The sequence below is a fragment of the Suncus etruscus genome, chromosome 3, assembly GCF_024139225.1.
Source record: "Suncus etruscus isolate mSunEtr1 chromosome 3, mSunEtr1.pri.cur, whole genome shotgun sequence".
NCBI lineage: Eukaryota > Metazoa > Chordata > Mammalia > Eulipotyphla > Soricidae > Suncus > Suncus etruscus.
Window position 1 is genome coordinate 15,935,798 of NC_064850.1, and position 19,351 is coordinate 15,955,148.

Here is a 19,351-nt window from a genome sequence, read left to right on the forward strand (position 1 = left end):
TTTTACTAGGTCTCTCCTCAACTTATCTAATATATAGTTAAGTCAATCCCATTGAATTTACAACTTTAATTATTGTTTTAAGCTTTAAAATGTCCATTAATTTTTTGCAACTTTTACTGTCCTAAACATTTTTATCATTTATCATTTCTATCATTTACCTAAAATGTATTAATTAGTTTTACTTAAAATTTTATAACAAGTACTTTAAAGATCTAAAGGTATTGTGGACAGGGTGCCATTGGATATTATGGACATTACAATGCTACATTATTTTGTCTTTTTGAAACTTCTAGTTTTTTAAAAATTAAGTTATAGATATTTATACAGCTAACTCTGGAGAGAAAATTTATGTCTGTAGGGTAGTGTTCTTCAACTGCTAGTCTACTGGTGTAGAAAGGTTGAATAACATTAGTTCACTGACTTGGCTATTACTGCCAGTTGGTGGATTAGTCTGAAAGACAAGTGCTGACTCAGAGGTATAAAAAGGTTGAGCACTGCTCTTGAGAAATATCTTATTCTTGAGGATTTAGGATTTTTCCTTTTCTAGGTTAAGGCAGATTATATTAGAGCACGGGTCCTCAAACTTTTTATTTTTATTTATTTTTTGTCCCCCTAATTCACAATACAGACCAGGCAAAGGGCCTGGGTTGAGGTGTATATGGGGTGCATTTACTGTACCTCCTCTTTCTATACAGTCAGTGTAAAGAACAGTAAAAATTGGGAGGCCTTATCTTTTTTCACACACACACACAAAAATCCTTCACCAGTGCAACATTCCCATGACCAATATCCCAAGTGTCCTTCCTCCCCATACCACACAGGCCTGAACTCTAGACAGGCTTTCTACTTCCCTCATTCAGTCACATTTTGTTATAATATTTCTCAGTGTAATTATTTCTGTGACTGCACTAAATGATCCCTGTGGTGAGCTTCATGTCAGGAGCTGGACCCTCCAGTCCTCCTCTGTTTTGTCTCTGAGAATCATTACACATTTTTTTTTCATTTTTCTCAAAACCCATAGATGAGTCAGACCATTCTGTGTTTATATACCTCTGATTTATTTCACGCAGCATAATAGATCCCATATACATCCATGTATAGGAAAATTTCATGACTTCATCTCTTCTGATGGCTGCATAATATTCCATTGTGTATATGTACCATAGTTTCTTTAACCATTCATCTCTTGAGGGGCATCTAGGCTGTTTACAGAGTCTGGCTATTGTAAACAATGCTGCAATGAATATAGGTGTGAGAAAAGGATTTTTGTATTGTATTTTTGTGTTCCTACAATATATCCCTAGGAGTGGTATAGCTGGATTGTATGGGAGTTCAACTTCCAGCTTTTGAAGAAATCTCCATATCACTTTCCACTTTTTAAACAGGACCAGTTCACTCCCTCAGACCATTAGATGGCAGGACTATAGTTAAAAAAAAAAACTATGAACAAATTCCTATGCACACTGTACATATGTTATTTTGTAATAAAATAAAATGGAGGACCCATGCCCAAGACTGAGGGGAGGAGTCAAGAGACAGAGAGGAGGGGAGCTGGAGAGTGCAGCGCACTTCTACACACGCGCACTGTGGGCTTGGAATGAGTCAGCCGCTAAGCAGGACAGGCAGCAGTGGCAAAACACCCAGCGGGCTAGATAAATGTTGTGGTGGGCTGCATGTGGTCCCCCATTGGTCGTAGTTTGAGGACCCCTGCATTAGAGTAACTAAATACAGAGAAATAAATGTAACTGCATGTTAGTTCTTGTTAGGGAGTAATCCATTTCTAGAGCATGTTTGTTCTTGGGAGTAAGCTCTTCTGGTTGCAATGAAAACCATAGATGGGGCTCAGGATGATTGTACAATAGTTAAGGCACTTATTCTGCTCTTGGTCTGCACATGGCTTCAATAGGTTCAATCCTTCATGGATTCAGTCCTTAGCACCCCTTTATTGTCCCTAAGCCTTACTAGGAGTGATCCCTAAATTCAGTCAGGAGTAATCCTGAGTACCTCTCAGATGGTTTCAAAACAAAGGCCAAACAAACAAACAAATAACCCCCATGGACTTTCACTCCGTTTCCTCCACTTTGATTGATTCTAACTTTGTATTTTTGTTTCTTAAGCTTCTAGAGTCAGCTTAAAGGACTGGAGAGTTTCCCTCATACCTTTAATTTAAACAACTGACAATACTTTCCAGGAGAAAAGCAATTGTGAGGTTTACCTCCTGGCCTCTTCTCCTGCAGATTAGAACTTCAAAAATTTCTACTCCTTTGGTAGTCCTCTACTGCCCTCAAACACTGAACAAAACATATTTTCATCCTGTCTAATTATTCTCAGAAGGTGAATGTTTCTGAAATATTTAGTTACTTCCCCGAGTCTTCAGACAGAACACTGCCTTTAAAAAGTGAGGAATCTTTTTCTAACAGGCTCCTTGCTTTCCTTTTAACAGGCTTTAAGAAAACATATTTCCCTGGGTGGTTTATTGCTCAGAGATAAAGTGGTGTGAGAGATAAAGGAAGATGTGAGAAGATGTCATTGTATTTAGGAAGCACCATTAACTTTGACAATAAAAGAATTTGAGAGACATGTCCAGGATTTGGCCTTGAGGAATGAGTGGCCTCTTCCACTGAAGTAAGTACAAAGAGGAAGACATTGAGGGGTAATGTCACTACTGACATTAATGACATTTATCTATCCTTGCCTACATCTGCAGAACTCTGAAAAAGGGTAACAATAATTGGGAAAATAACATGAAATAGACCCCTAACTGAGGTTGATATAAAAGAAAACTTATTTGGAACTGAAGAAAGTTGCTTCTCAGTGGCAGTCTAGTACGTGTGAACAAATTTGGGTTAGCTTACTTGAACTACAGCAACAAATTCCCACAAACCTTAAGGCTTAGCACAAGGCAGATCTAGTCTCTCACAGCCGGGAAGGTTAGAGGTTTTGAATCATGCTCTTCTGGGAGGCTCATAGGGAGAATTTTTCCTTGTTGCTTCCTTAGTTCTCAGAGATGCCTCTGCTCTTTGTTCTTTGGTTTGTACTTGCATCACTACAAACCTCTACCTCTGTCTTCACTTCTATCTAGTGTGTCAGACTTCCTACTTACCACAGAATCTTTCTGAAAGGATTCAAGTTATGGAATTTAGGGTTTACCCTAAAAAAAGTTTTATTTGTACTATATATATATATATTTTTGCTAATTTCATTTGCCATGATTCTATTCCTGAGTAAGGTCCTATAAACATGTACCCAGGATTAAACTTCAACACATATTTTTAGGAAGGACACTATATAAGCCATAGAAGTTTCTAATTGGTCTCTGTCTGAATTGTAGTGATTCTGGAAAAATGAAATAAAACAAAACAAAACATGGTTTGTTTCTTTTTACATAGCTAACATCTGCTTCTGGCCAGACACCATACTTTTATCCTCTATGCACTGTTATGTGCAGAGGTAGAAAAAAAAGTAGTCTATTTTTACCTGTCCTACAGACTTTATAGCTTAACTGTGGAGCCCAAGAGTAGTGCAGGCTTAAGGAAGATTCCCAGCACTTTTTGATTATCCTTTGAGATATAAAGTTCTGTGCTGGTGCTGGATACACATGAAATCATTACAAGAATAACTTGTGAGAAGGTACTATTCACTCTCTTTTATAGGTAATGAAATAGAAAGGCAGAAGAATTAATAAGCTGGCACTGGGACTTGAATTTTGGTTTGTTTTATTTCAAAGTTTCTGTGTTTTTTGAATTATCAAAACCCAAAAGAAATATCCAGATTGTCTGTAATGAATTATAGTGCATTGGTAAGGCTGTCAGAAGGATAGGAACAAGAAATTTGCAGAGCCATGTCTTGAATTGTATCTTTAAGGAAAGGTAGGAATTGGTCTGGTAGAAAAGAGCCAAGAACAAATTCTAGATGGTGGAATGATGTGTGCAAATTTGTGTGGATAAGAAAACATCAAATATATTTAAGACACAGTGTGTTCTATAAAACACATCCTCAATCAAGGCATCCTGAATTAAGGCAACAAACCACTTTTAGTTCTAAAATTCACACCATGGGGTATTGGTAAAGTCAAGCTTTTCTGACAACTGCTATTTTTTTCTATTTATCTTGTAAAATAACTTTTTTTCATTTTGAAGTAGTAATTTAATTTAGAAATAATCAAAGCACAAACTTGTAAAGAATTCAAAAATTTTGACTTTGCAAAAATGATTATAATTAACATTTGTATCTATAGTCTATTTTCTTACATCAATTTATATCTGACATGAGCTATATTCACTTCATGGATAAACATAGTACTTGCATTCCATGGTGCTGCTGTGTGTCATCATAATCATAGTTTTAAAGGTTGCATAATCTCTGTGGATAATGTGGCATATTTTAATTATTCATCTTTTATATATTGTTAGTAACATTTAGACTTCCTAGGTCAAAAGACATGGCTGATATCTCAACTGATTGGTTAAGTATTATCAAATTTTTGTGTCATTAAACTATAGAGATGAAATGGCTTTCTGATTAGGGCCAGAGAGTCCTTCCTTCTCTCTACACCAGATCTCCATCTTACTGCCTAAGTAGCTTTGGAGCACCCTCCTTAGCTTGAATTCCTCAATGCTGGGATATTTGAAATTTTTAACTTGGAACTATTCCAAGCCATTTGCTATTTTATTCTCTATTTGTTTTTCTTAAGCAACTAACTAAATAAGAATCACATTTCAACCTCTTTCCACTCCCCACAGCATTTTTCTGCCTGCACCACGTCTGCCTACAGTTTAACCATGGGGTTGCTTCTTATAGTTTATAGCTAAATACAAAAGCACAGTTCTGAGAAGCAGCCAAGTTCTGCAGCCAAGTTTGAAGAAGAAAACTTTAAAACAGCTCTTCTGTCACACACTTGCAAGGGGAGGCAGCTTGGTTATAAATAAATCACATTCCATTTCTATCTCATCCTCTGCTGTCCCTGTGGATGTAGGTTTCTGAGAGGATGGCCTCGCCACTGCCTACTTGCCTGTCCTTCTTACATTTCATATTCACTATATCAAACTGTTTGCTGGTTCTGATCAGAGGAAGGGGAAGATCTCTCCTCTCATCATTTGAGGTGAGGCATAATGAGATAAAATGACTAATTTATTAGAAAATATATTTGATCACTGACATTTTCAAAACCAGCCTGTATTAGTATCCAGTTGTTGCATTAACAAAATATCCAAAAACGAGTAGCTAAAAAACAAAAACAAAGTGGAAATATTTTCTTACTGTTCTGGAGGTCAGAACAATTTGACAGATCTATCTTCATCCTTAGAGGATCTGGGGAAGAATCTATTTTCTTAATTTTTTCCAAGTTCTCAACTCATAACTCAGCAACTCTCTGACCTCGACTTAAAGCATTTTATCACCTCTAACTATGACCTTCTTTTCACCCTGTCGCTAAAACTTTTAACTCCATGGACCCCACTAAAATATTCCAAGATAACTTTCCCATCTTTAATTCTTTAATTTCAAATACTGGCAAAGTCTTTTTTGCTACCTAAAGCCCGGTAGTCACAAATTGGGAGTACTAATCTTTGGGGAGAGGCATTATTGTACTTTCCATACTGTCTATTTGAGGAGGTAAAGGAAAATTTTGAATTTTAGTATTTTTTCATAACTAAAGAGGAAATGGGCTAAAAGGGTCAGTTCTTAAGAGTTTAGGATGGTGGGGCTGGAGAGATAGCATGGAGGTAAGACATTTGCCTTTCATGCAGGAGGTCATCGATTCGAATCCTGGAGTCCCATTTGGTCCCCCGTGCCTGCCAGGAGCAATTTCTGATCCTGGAGCCAGAAATAACCCCTGAGCACTGCCTGGTGTGACCCAAAAACCACACAAAAAAAGTTTAGGATGGTGAGAGAGAGAGCAGAGAGAGAGAGAGAGAGAGAGAGAGAGAGAGAGAGAGAGAGAGAGAGAGAGAGGATGCTATTTTATTTTGAGGTGGTGACAAAAGTCATCTCAGAGAAATTACAAATAGATATTTAGTTTTGAACTATCCTAATAATGAGAATGTATGAGGGAAATAGAAAGCCTGTCTAGAGTACAAGCAGAGGTTGGGTAGGGAGGAGGGAGATTTGGGACATGGTGATGGGAATGTTGCACTGGTGATGGGTGGTGTTCTTTACATGACTGAAACCCAAACACAATCATGTATGTAATAAAGTTGTTTAAATAAAAAAATTATAAAACAAACAAACAAAAAAGAGTTTAGGATGGTAGTTGAGTGGCAACTTAAACGAAGCCTAGGTTTAGAAATCCTTTTATATGGCTCAAGTTCATTTGAGAGATGAATAGAGTATCTTTCCCTTCCTGACAATTGGGATGAGAGGGCACCTTAAAGTTAAAGACCCCCCCCCACTCCTTTCTTCTATGTGTTCATATTAGATCCTTCTTGGGATACAGACATGCCTTTGCCCATGAGGGAGCACGAGTAAGTAAGTTATTCAAAAGAAATGAAAGAAAACTGCATCCCTACAGAGTGGCATTTTGGTAGGACTGTTGGTCTCTCATCACTTTATATTTTAAATGATGTTAAAATTATGGTACTGAACAATATATTTAATATAAACAATCCTTATCTAGCTGGCTGGTCAGTAGAGTAGAACTTGTACTTCCACTGGGTTGATGCTGTTCCAGAGAGCCTGGCACTCCATGAATGCATGTGTCCTTCTGTTCATAGGCTCTCCTGATTCTCTGCTTTCACCCCTGGTGCAATGACAGTGACTGATCAGTGACTGGGTAAATATTGGCAGTCACCCTGCTCAGGGAGAGCATGGCATCAGATGCGAATATGATTCTAGTCAGGAACCCATCTAAGTCCAGGATGAGTCCAGAAAATTGCTGTGAAAGCATGACTGCTAGCAAGAGACTTTAGAGAGATTTCATTTAAAGAAAGGAACTAATGGAGGCCAGAATTATAGTACAATGGCACATCACTTATCTTTCATGCAGCCAACCTGAGTTCTATCCCTAGCACCCCCTTACTCCCCTGACCACTGCCAGAAGTAATTCCTGAGTGTAGCGTCAGGTGTAAATCCTGAGTACTGAAAGGTGTGACCCCAAAAGACAAAAAAAAAAAAGTAAAATAAAGAGAAAAGAGCTGTTATCACCAACTTCACTGCCTTTCTAGTAAAGAGAGGCCTGTTGTTGAAAATGGAAATCTGTGACTGAACACATGTCACCAGTTTGGGAGAGTGATTGACCAACCAACAACCTGCCCTCAGAGCCAGTGCAGAAGTTTTCAACCTATGGACAGCCAACTGGCTCTGGTCTGAGCCTGAGTTTGAGACCTAGCCATTGAAAACCAGGGATGGAATCTGTTCCACTGCTGGCGTTTGTACAGAAACTGAACTAAAAGTGACTTTTGCATTCTGAAAGGTTAGAGAAAAACTGAAAGAGAACCTATATTCTATGATTTGTGAAAATTCCCTAAATTTCAAGTTTCAGTGTCCCTAAGTCAAATTGTAGGGAAATACAGTCACATCATTTATTTTTCTATTAGCCAGATCTTTTTAAAAAATTATTTTTATTTATTTATTTTTGGGTCAGACCCAGTGGCACTCAGAGATTATTCCTGGTTCTGCTCTCAGAAATCGCTCCTGGCAGGCTCAGGGGACCATATGGAATGCTGGGAATTGAACTAAGGTCTGTCAATGTTGAATGCATGCAAGGAAAACTACTTCCCACTGTGCTATGGCTCCAGCCCCCTAGCCTGGACTTTTATTGGCTCCTGTTATGCTGCCCTTGGAATAGGGGAGAGGTGGTGAAAGAGACTGGCCAGCAAAGTTTAAAATTGGTACTATCTGATGCCTTTCCGAACAACTTCTGAACCATAAGAGTAAGAAGACATAAAGGAAACTTCTGTAAACTTCCATCTTAAAACACCATTTCTGTAGGAACCAAGAATCAGTGATGCTGCCTAATGCTGACTCATTCCTCAGAGCTCATCTAGTTAATTCTGACTGAGAACTACATTTACCAGATGACTCAGAAAGAAGAGCATACTCACATGCTAATGTATGGTACCCAAGTGTAGCTATTCAACCACTGAATAATATGTTGTTTTTACTTATGATTCTCCTATTAGTAGATGATTAAAGAGGTTTTTTTTTCTTTCTTTTTTAAAAGGAGCATGTCACATTGCTAGAGATATTGGGCTTTGTGTTTGAAATATTCTAGTAGGATGAGTGCCAGCTACCACCATTCAGATGTATCGTACAAATTATTCTTATCTTTTCAATACCCACCTTGTCCAGACAGGCCTGTGGCAGACACAGGATGGATTGTGCTGACAGAACCTCTGTGAGAATGGTGCTATGCCCCCTAGTCTGCCTGAGATGAAGAGGTGTAGCGGAGTCAGTGTGAAACACTTCTCACAAATCCTCTTCTTCCTATAAGATCTAACTGGGTCTGCCCAGTTACCTGAAGAGTGGATGAATTCTGGCCTTTTTTCCATAGGGACTAGGATTATCACAGCCTCATAAACAAAGAATTTTAATAATTGAATATTTAGCCATCATTTTTGTGGATGGACAGCTAGGTTGTTTTCACATCTTTGCTATTGTGAATAATGTAACAAAGAATATGGAAGAGTAGAATCACTTTAAGGATTCACTTTGTTACACACACACACACACACACACACACACACACACACACACACAGAAGTGAGATTGAAGTATTCTATGGCTATCTTGTGTAAATTAATCTGTGTAAATTAAATAGAGGAATTTCTATATTGTTTCCACAGAGCTGGCTCTCATTCACAGTCTGATCAACAGAGCATCAGGCTTCCTTTTCTCTAAATCCTTGCCAGCATTTATTATTTTTATTCTTTTGAGTACTAGTTATCTTAATAGGCACGAGGCATCATCTTTTTGTAGTTTTGATTTTCACTCACATTAACTAAATATAGAAATATACTGAAGTAGGGATGAAGACAATGTCTAATATATTAACACAGAAATATTACTCAGTCACAAAAAGGAAAGAAATTCTGCCATGAGTGAAAACTGGGGACATTATGCTAAGTGACAGAGAAAAACAAACTCTACATGATCTCACTAATATGAAGAGTCTGAAAAACAAACCAACCTTGAATTCATAGAGCCAAAAAGTAGGTTGTTAGGGCTAGCGGGGGTGGAAAAAGGGAGGTCTGGAGAGATGAACCAATTCTGAACATTTTATGGCAAGTTTAATGATTTGAAAGTTTGATGATTGAAAAGTTTGATGATTGCTATTACTATATTTAACTTGAGATTAGCCAAGATAGTAAACCTTAAGTATTCTTACCCCACACAGTACAAATAACTACAGGTGTATTAACCTGCATTATTGTATCAAATATTACACGATGTGTGACTATATCATGATTTCTTCTACTTTATGGACCAGAGAAATAATAGCTCAAAGGACTGAGTTCATGCTTTGTGTGTAGGAGGTCTGGATTCAATTTTCAGCACTGCATGGTCACTAAAACACCCCACAAGGAGCAGTCTCCAAGCCTAGGGTGCTTGTGCATTGCTGGGTGTGGCTCTCCAAAGAAAAAGGTGGATAACTCCAAACTGATGGAGCTCTCTAGACCTAAATGTATTTAAAATGTTAAATTGTACCTATGTAAATTGGAAAAATATTAGATTCCATTTTTATAGTTTTTAGAACATTTCATACACTTTATATATCGTGTTTGCAAAAATCTTGTCAACTATTCTACTTCGTAAATAAGGAATCTGAAGCAGAGAGATGAAGAAGCACATTTAGGGACAACCAGTTGTAAGAGCCAAGCTTGCTGACTTTAATTCTGAAATCCTAGGTCTAACTTCTCATGGCTTCTCTCTGAGGCAGTGTCAAGGTCCACATCCCTCAGACTGTGATTCTGTTGACACAGTGGTTCTTGATGCTTATCCTAATGATGAGCATCATCCAAGACCAATTTCACATTCTAGGTGGGTTGGAATACAGCTTTCACATTGTGATTCTATTGAGTAATACAGTTCTGTAGAATCCCTTTCCCTTCCTCATCACCTGGTACTTGCATTTCAACCTAAGCAAAACAAAACAAAAAATGAATTTCCATTCATATTCTTTTTACCACATGACTCCAAATAAGGAAGAATGTAACAATGCAAAATGTGTCTTGCTCAGAGAAAAAGTTGAAAAACTGTAGAAAAATGTATCTTCAAAGGACTACATTGGACTGCTGCTTCTACTGTACATATTATCAAAACATCTTGAGCAATATTTTAAGACTAGAGATCACTTAAAAACAGATGACTCTCTGTTCTGGTTTTATAACAAACTCTGTATATATCTTTTCAGGCTTTATCTTCAGAGTACTTTCCTTGACTTGGACATGATTTCCTTTTCTTTGCACATTATCTGGGGCAAACTATCTGTGCTTTCGTTTTCTTTTTTTTTTTTAACATAATTTTTATTTTAATTGTAGTGGCTTACATATCGTTCACAGTAATATTCCAGGTACATATTTACATTGATTCAGGGGAATTCCCACCACCGAATTGTTAGTTATGGAGGATCCTCAAGTTGCAATTTTCTTTCCAAATTCTAAAATTACATTTCAATTTAACTCCTTACTTACTGCATCTCTTTGGGTTAAAAGGTGAGTTCTTTGCCTTCTAAAAACAGTTCTAGAACTAAGTGGTTGGTGTAGCTGCTTTCACCCAGTTAGCACCAGACTGAAAACTCAAATCTCACTCTTCTTAATAAGGATCATCCCTTCCCCTTCTAGGCCTTATTATAAAGTGTGTGTGTGTGTGTGTGTGTGTGTGTCTGTGTGTGTTATAAGTGTGTGCTATACATTTTGTGTTTATCTAACAATGACTTTGTAAATGATTGGCACCAAGTTGGCAACAAAGAAATATTTGATGGACATACCTATTGATTGGGCATTCCTACAAACATATTTCAGATAAAATTTTGTGCCACATGACTTCTTACACTGAGTAAATTTTGTAACTTGATCTTTTGTTTAGAGATGGATAGTGTCCCTAGATGTTTTGCAAACTGACTAATTAATCTTTGGAATGCGTAAGCCTGACTGCTCTTCATGTATAATGCTTCTGCTATCACATTTTTCATTTTGCTTGCTTAGTTCCCTTTCCTCCATCTTTCACATTCATATCTGTGAGAGAGAATGAGAAAAAATGAAGACCAAAATACCAACCCATATTTTTCTCACAATTAAGAATAACTTTTTATCTTGTATTGCTTTTAAATACGTTATGTTCTTTTCTCTATCTAACCATGAAAAGAGCTGCTTTCCTTTATTTCTTTTTAGTTCTTTTGACGAAACAGTTCACATACATTGTTTTATAACAGAAATTATATGTGGACACAAAGGAGGAAATAAAATATTTCACTTCCACCCCCTCATTCAGAGCTAACTCTGAGAAAAGTTAACTCTAAAAAAAGTTAACTTTTTCATTTTAAGTTAGCATCTAAAATACAGACATTAATTCTTTGTTTTTCTTATGTGTACTTTTTAACAAAAATGCAAATTTACTGTATAGGCTTTTATAAATATAACTGAGAACAGTTCCCTACAGGAACACAGTAATAAATAGACCTATAGAATCTCTATCATGGTTTGGTAATCTTTTTTTCTATAAGGAGTCAGATATTTAAAATTTTGTGGGAGATATTCTGTCTATTCAGCTTTACTGTGCCTTACAAAAGCAACCTATACATGAATTAATGAACTGTACTATGTTTTAATAAAGCTTATTTTCAAATAATGGAGTGGGCCATTTGACACATGGACTGGACCATATTTGACCTATGTTTATATGGTGGTTGTAAATCCTTTTATCCCATAGACCAACATCAGTTGAAAAACCTGTCCACTAGTATTATAGTTTTAAAAATATAAATATTGTAGTCATTGTCAGCAGTAATTGGGATTTTTTTTGGGAACACCCTGGAATGTAAGGGTCAGTGGTACAGGTCTAATAGTATGGTACTCAAAATCTGGTGCTTGGATGCTACACTCAGTGGTGCTTGGGAGTAGGGAATACAGTTTTGAGGATGAAGCTCAGGGCCTTTGCACATGTCATTCATATGCTCTATCACTTTAGCAATCTTCTTGGTGCTAGGGAGTATGTTATTTAGTGACTAAACAGTGATCTACATTATAATATTCCATAATATATGAAACCAAACAGAATAACATTTAATGGTGTTTGATGATGCCCTATGCTGTTTGGTACCTTGCTTGATTTATTTCTAGTCACTTTCTTTTCCTGACCTAAACCCTATGAAATGTAGAGATATTCCTTTCTATTTGGAAAATAACATTAATACCTATTAAATAGAAAAAGACAGTGAGTTTGCTTTTATTTTAGAGTTAAGCTTTTAAACACTCATTTAAAATGTGCATTGGAGGTTATTTCTTTAGGATAAATTCCTAGAATTGAGAGACTAGACAATTTTTTTTTTTTTGTGATTTTTGGGTCACACCCGGCAGTGCTCAGGGGTTACTCCTGGCTCCATGCTCAGAAATCGCTCCTGGCAGGCACGGGGGACCATATGGGACGCCGGGATTCGAACCGATGACCTTCTGCATGAAAGGCAAACGCCTTACCTCCATGCTATCTCTCCGGCCCCGAGACTAGACAATTTAAGGTTTTTGATCTATACTTCCAAGGTAACATGTATGACTAAGTTATATTTTCTGGTTGGAACTTAAGAGCTGTGATCTTAACAACCATACCTCCCATGGATATTCTGTTAACATTTTGTGATAATAGGTAAATTCAAGCCATATCATTTTAAATACATTAAAATGATACAGGTGAAATATATTAAATATATTTCTTTTTAGGTAATTTTTATTTCATGTTATTGTCCTATTATTTCCAAGAATATTTTTCCTCATAATTGATTTGTTGAAGCCTTTTATATCAGGAACTCTTTTGAATTTATTATTATATTGATTATTAAAGATGACTAATTTGCCTTAAAGAGCTATTGTCTTTATGGTTGAAGAGGTTAAGTAGAAAGGTATTGGTTCAACATACAAGCTCTTTTGATACCTCTGGAATTAAAGACCAACAAATTCTATAGTTCTTCTTTACCTTATAAGGAAAGAGAAAACTTATTTCTGTTGGGAACTTATCCTTACAGTTTTTATCTCTTAATCAGTAGGTTGTGTGACATTTAATTGAAATTGCTGCTTAGTTGTTATCATGGCAACACATCTTAGCTGTCATGAATGACATCCCCTGGCACAGTATATTTTAAAATGAATGGCTTTTAGAAGATAATTCGATAATGACCAATTGGATAATTATCCAATGTGTTGATGAGAATTTATATGAATTAATTAATAGTAAACCTCAATAATAATAGCATCCTATAGTACCAATGCTAATAAAAGGTGAAATTAAGGTTACTATATACCGATCATTTAACACATTCTAGTCACAGTGCAAAATGTTTTCCCTTTTTTCATTTTGTATTTAATGTAATTTTTGGCGGGTGAACCTTGAGCCTTATGACATGTAAGTAGAGGGGTTTACCTTTCATCCTGATGTTCTACTTTCTGAATCCTCCAGGTTTATTACAGAATGACATTATGCATACGTTTATTTCAACAGTATCAACATGCTTGACAAATACCATGATCTACTGGACTAAGTAAAAACTAGCATCACTGAATTTTAATGAGAATGGTTTAGGATTGTATATTTTTAGAAAGAACATAATATGATGATTTTTTAATTACAAAACTCAAAGAATGGCTGCCCCAAACTCTTCTGCTATGTTAATTATTCTATTATGGACTTCTCTTGAGGGTCATCAAATTAAAAAAAATCTCTGATGAGGGAGATGCAAATCAAAACAACAATGAGGTACCATCTCACACCACAGAGACTGGCACACATCACAAAGAACAAGAACAATCAGTGCTGGTGGGGATGTGGAGAGAAAGGAACTCTCGTTTATTGCTGGTGGGAATGCTGTATAGTCCATCCCTCACGGAAAACAATATGGAGATTCCTCAAAAAACTGGAAATAGAGCTCCCATTTGACCCAGCTATATAACTCCTATGGATATTACCTAAGAACACAAAAATACAATACAAAAATTCCTTCCTCATACTTATATTCATTGCAGCACTATTTACAATAGCCAGACTCTCAAAATAACCAAGATGTTCTTCAACAGATGAATGACTAAAGAAACTGTGGTACATATACATATGGAATATTATGCAGCCATCAGGAGAGATGAAGTCATGAAATTTTCCTAGGATGTACATGGAATCTATTATGCTGAGTGAAATAAGTCAGAGGGAGAGAGATAGATGCAGAATAGTCTCACTCATCTATGGGTTTTCAGAAAAACTAAAGACATTGAAATAGTTCCCAGAAACGAGGGCCAGAAGGACTGGCTCAAGATATGAAGCCCCACCACAAAGAGTGGTGAGTGCAGTCAGAGAAATAACTACGTTGAGAACTATCATAACAATGTCAGTGAGTGAGGGTTGTAGAAAGCCTGTCTTGAATACAGGCCAGGGTGAAGAGGGAAGAGATGGGGAGCATTGGTGATGGGAAGGTTAAAGGGTGAAGGGGGATGTTCTTGTTATGACTGAAACACGACTACAACTATGTTTTTAATCACGGTGCTTAAATAAAGAAATTATTAAAAAAAAGAAAAGAAAAAAAAAGAAAAGATTTCTGATGAGGATAAAGGTAGGTTTTTAAGACTTCTTAGGCACTGTGACAGGAAGAGTCATTCACCCTCCCATTCAACAATATTAAGATATAATTGACAAATAAAATTGCATATATATTCATAAATCTACCTTATTAATCGACACACAAACTGAATTTATACTTTTTGTTTTTTTCTCCATAGCCTTGAGTCTAAAGTCCAGCTTAGGAAAATGAAACTAGTTTCAGTTAAAAAAATGTTTTATTCCTTCTATAAGAGAAAAGAGGGAAAATATGAATGGCTACTCTCCCTTATTATTATATGATACTGTCTTGTAAAGTGAAAGTGAAAGTTGTAATATAGGAATAAAGGGGCATGGCTATCCCAATGGCATTTTGAGGGACACAAATGAGAATTTTATTTTTTATTTTGATTGATTAATTGATTGATTGGTTTTAGGACCACACCTACAAATACTCAGGGGTTACTCATGGCTCTATGCTCAGAAATCACTCCTCACAATCTCAGGGGGGGCCATCTAGGATGCTAGGAATTGCACTGGGTCCTTCCTGGGTAGGCTGCAAGCAAGACAAAAGTCCTAACACTGTGCTTGTGCTATCTTTTCAGCCCCACAAATTAGAATGCTAAAGAAATTTAGTTTGCCACAAATTATTTACCCCAACCACTTGAAAGAATAAAAATTATTTTTAGTTCTTGTCTATGTAAAAAACAAATGACTAACTGGATCTGTGCCACTGAAGAAAGCATGTGACCTACAGATTCTAGTTGCTAGAAGGTTCTATGACTTAGGGGTAACTGAGTTTCACTTTGACAGTGAAAACTTGTGTCATTATGGACCCAGGTGATACTTCTCTTGTGAAAATAGAGTATTGATATCTTCTACTATTGTTGTGTTAGTGTTTATCTTTGTCTTTAAATTTGTTAACACATTCTCAATGCTCAGTTCATACATAATTATGATTGTATTCTCTTGATGAGTTAATCCCTTTATTATTGTTTAAAGACCATTTTTGTCTCAGAGATTTTTTTTTGGGGGGGGGGCACACTGGTGACACTCAGGGGTTACTCCTGGCTCTGCACTCAGAAATTGCTCCTGGCTTGGGGGACCATATGGGATGCCTGTGATCGAAACTGTGTCTGTCCTGGGTCAGCTGCATACAAGGCAAATGACCTAGCACTGTGCTACCACTCTGGCTCCTGTCTCATAGCTTTTGACCTAAACTATATTTATCTAATATAAGTGAAATTATTCCTATTCTTGTTTGCTTTCTTTTGGTTCGAGTATCTTTTTTCATCCCTTCTTTTCTGGCATATCCTTAAACATGTATCCTTAAACATGAAGATATGGATCTTGTTTTATTTTATTCTTTAAGATACTTTTAAAATTTTTATTAGGATACCGTGATTTACAAAGTTCTTCAAAGATGAGTTTTAGGCATACCATATATTTCATATAACACCAATGCTAACTTCTCTCCTCCAGTGTCCCCAAGTTTACTCCCATCCTCCCATCCTCCACTTTGCCCTCTTGACAGGCACATTTTTAAGTTTGGCTGTTGTGGTTTGGATCGTCTGTTTTCAGCTCTGTAGTTTAGATCCATGTATTAGATATAGTTATCCACTCCTCTACACAACCAATGTACTCAAAGCTCTTGAGCTCTGCCTTTTGTAACTTCCAATCTATGACTTTTTGCTACCTTGCTTATTTCTTAAAAAAATATAGTCACTTTCTCTATGTCTATTGATGGGAGAACTTAATCCATTTACATTTGAGAGAATTACCTGTAGGTAAGTACGTACATTGCCATCTTGTCAGTTCTTTGTATGTCGGGTCATACAGTTCTTTTGTAGTCCCTTTATTCTATTGCCATCTTTCTTGTGATATAATGGTTTTCTGCAGTGTATGTTTTGATTTGTTTCTTTTGTATATGTACCACAGATTTTTTTCTTCAAGATTATCATGAGACTTTTATAGAACATAATTATAAATTTATATTTATACAAAAAATAAAATCTTACCCTTATTCCCTCACCCTTTTGTTTTTGTTGTAATTTATCAGGTTTTTTTTTTCTGTTTTTGTTTTTTTGAGCCACACTTGGTGACTTTCAGGGGTTACTCCTGGCTATGTGCTCCTGACTTGGGGGACTATATGGGACACCAGAAGATTGAACTGCTGTCTATCTTAGGCTAACACCAGCAAGGCAGACCCCTACGGCTCTGTGCCACTACTCCAGCCCCTTTTTGTTGTAATTTATGTGTTTTATATTATTTATATATATCAATATGTTATTGTGTTATAATTATTTTAAAATGTTTTTAACTTTGATAAAAATTAAACCATTACATGCCATCTATACAGTTATACTTTTGACTATACACCCACTTTTCCCAGATATTTATATATTTTATTATGTTTCTAAGCAAATGGCATCAGTTTTTTTTTTAAGAACTCGCGTATCTTTTTAGGGTAAGTCTAGTGGTAATTGACTCTCTCAGATTTTGTTTTTCTGAGAAAGTATTCGTCAGGTATGAAAGAGAGTTTTGCTAGGTTGTCTTTTTCTTTGAAAGATATTATTCTTCAAGGACTTTGTATATATTATACTAGTCTCTCTTTGTCTGCAAGTCTTCTTTTAAGAGACCTCCAGATAACCCTATAGGGGAATCCATAGCATATGATGAGTTTGTTTTCTTTTAGTTTTCAAAATTATCTTTATCTTTGGGGCCAGAGAGATAGCACAGCAGTAGGGCATTTGACTTGCATGGAGCCTATCTAGGGCAGACCTTGGTTGGATCCCCGGCACCCCATATGATCACCCCAGAGCCAGGAACGATTTCTGATGGAATAGTCAGAAGTAACCCCTGAGCAGCACAGGATGTGGCTCAAAAAGTAAAAACAAAAAAAAAATTATCTTTGATTTTTTCAGTTTTATTATGATGTTTTTTAGTGAACACATTTTTATTTAAGTCTGATTAGGAAACCTAGGTTTTTATATATCTGATCCATCTCTTTCACTGAATCTGGGAAGTTTATCTTTTATTTGGGGAACTCTTTATTGGTCATATAAGTGCCTATCAGTGCCTACCAGTTTATCTCCAAAGTTTTTATCTGGCTAACTATAGTCAGATACAACTGATCAGATATAACTGATTCCAAACTCTAATTTTTTATTTTCCTTGTAAGGCTTTATTATACATGTCAAATTCACTGATAATAAATCAGAAATAAACATAGCTTATGGTTTTATTTCTCATTTGTTTATTAACCTGTTCTAGCTATTGGGAATGTCTTAAATTTGTTCATACTAGTCCTCAGTCTCCATTTGTCACATTTCTGGGCTTCTATAACACTGGAATAAAAAATTCTTCAGTATCAATAACTGATTTTTGAATACAAAAGCAACTGTTCTCTCTCCCTATATGATTCATATGGTATTCATATTCCATTCAAGTAAATTATGAGCCACTGATTTGCAGAATAGTTGTTGTGCACGTCTCCTTTCTCCAGCTCTGTTGGGAGGCCCTTGAGAACTGGGATACAATTCATCTTTGTATTCCCTGCATGGTTCCTTGAACACAGTAATTTTCCAATGATAAATGATGACATGCTTTAATCTTGTTCTTAGGGATCATGACTCTGGTAGAAATGAAACTTACATTGGGAGCTTTATTATAGATTGAATTATTTCCCTCTGAAAGTCCTATGTTGAAGTCTTAACCTCTGTGACTCTAGAATATGACTTTGCTTGACAAACACAGGATGATTCTCACTTATCTGTGCTATATGAGGAAACGTAATAAAGGACGATGCCTAGATCTTTCTTGACCCCAGAGTCCTCTAAAGAGTGAAAAACGGAGAAGGAAAGAAATCAATGCAGAATTGAAGATGAGAAAGGGAAGTAATGGGGAACAGGTGTCGGGACTTCAGTTATATTGTAATGTGGGTGAGGGGTATAGGTATACAATCAAAGCACAGACCCAACACCTGGAAAAGAGATGTAAACTACAGTCACAGAAATTTGCAATGTGCCTGTCGAGATGGCAGGCAGGGGATGGGGAACAAGGATGGGGAATGATAGAGTACAGGAACACTGGTGATGGGAGTTGACAGTGGTGGTGGGATTGGTGTTGAAATATTAAATTCCTAAAACTCAAATATCAATAAATTTGTATACTATGGTTTTAGTACATAAAAAAACTTTTCTTAAAAAAATAGCATGACTTGGGGCCAGTGCGATAGCACAGAGGTATGGTGTTTGCCTTGCATGGGGTTGACCCAGGATGGACTTGGATTGGATCCCCGGCATCCCACATGGTCCCCAAAGCCAGGAGAGATTTCTGAGCCCAGATCCAGGAGTAACCCTTGAGCGTCACCGAGTATGGTTCAAAAACAAACAACAGCAATAAAATAACATGACTTTGCTTGGAAAGAGTCATTGCAGATATAATTAATTTGTTAAATTGATGTTAGACTAGAATTAGGTGGGGCTCTAATATGACTAATTTTCTTAGAAAAAGTGAAGTTTGGAAACAGTTACCTATGGAAAATGTCATGCGAAGATAGGAAGAATGTTGTCTTTAGTCAAAGTACCTCCAAGAATTTAGGGAAAAGCCTGGGAAACACATC

General features: G+C 36.5%; 1 protein-coding gene and 1 pseudogene across 4 annotated transcripts in view; one reads left to right on the forward strand and one right to left on the reverse strand.

Moving 5' to 3' along the window:
* The window catches only part of RGS6 (regulator of G protein signaling 6), a 592,928-nt gene that overhangs the window by 52,758 nt on the left and 520,819 nt on the right, over positions 1-19,351 (forward strand). The gene's annotated exons all lie outside the window — the stretch shown is intronic.
* Positions 603-727, reverse strand: LOC126005252 (uncharacterized; annotated as a pseudogene).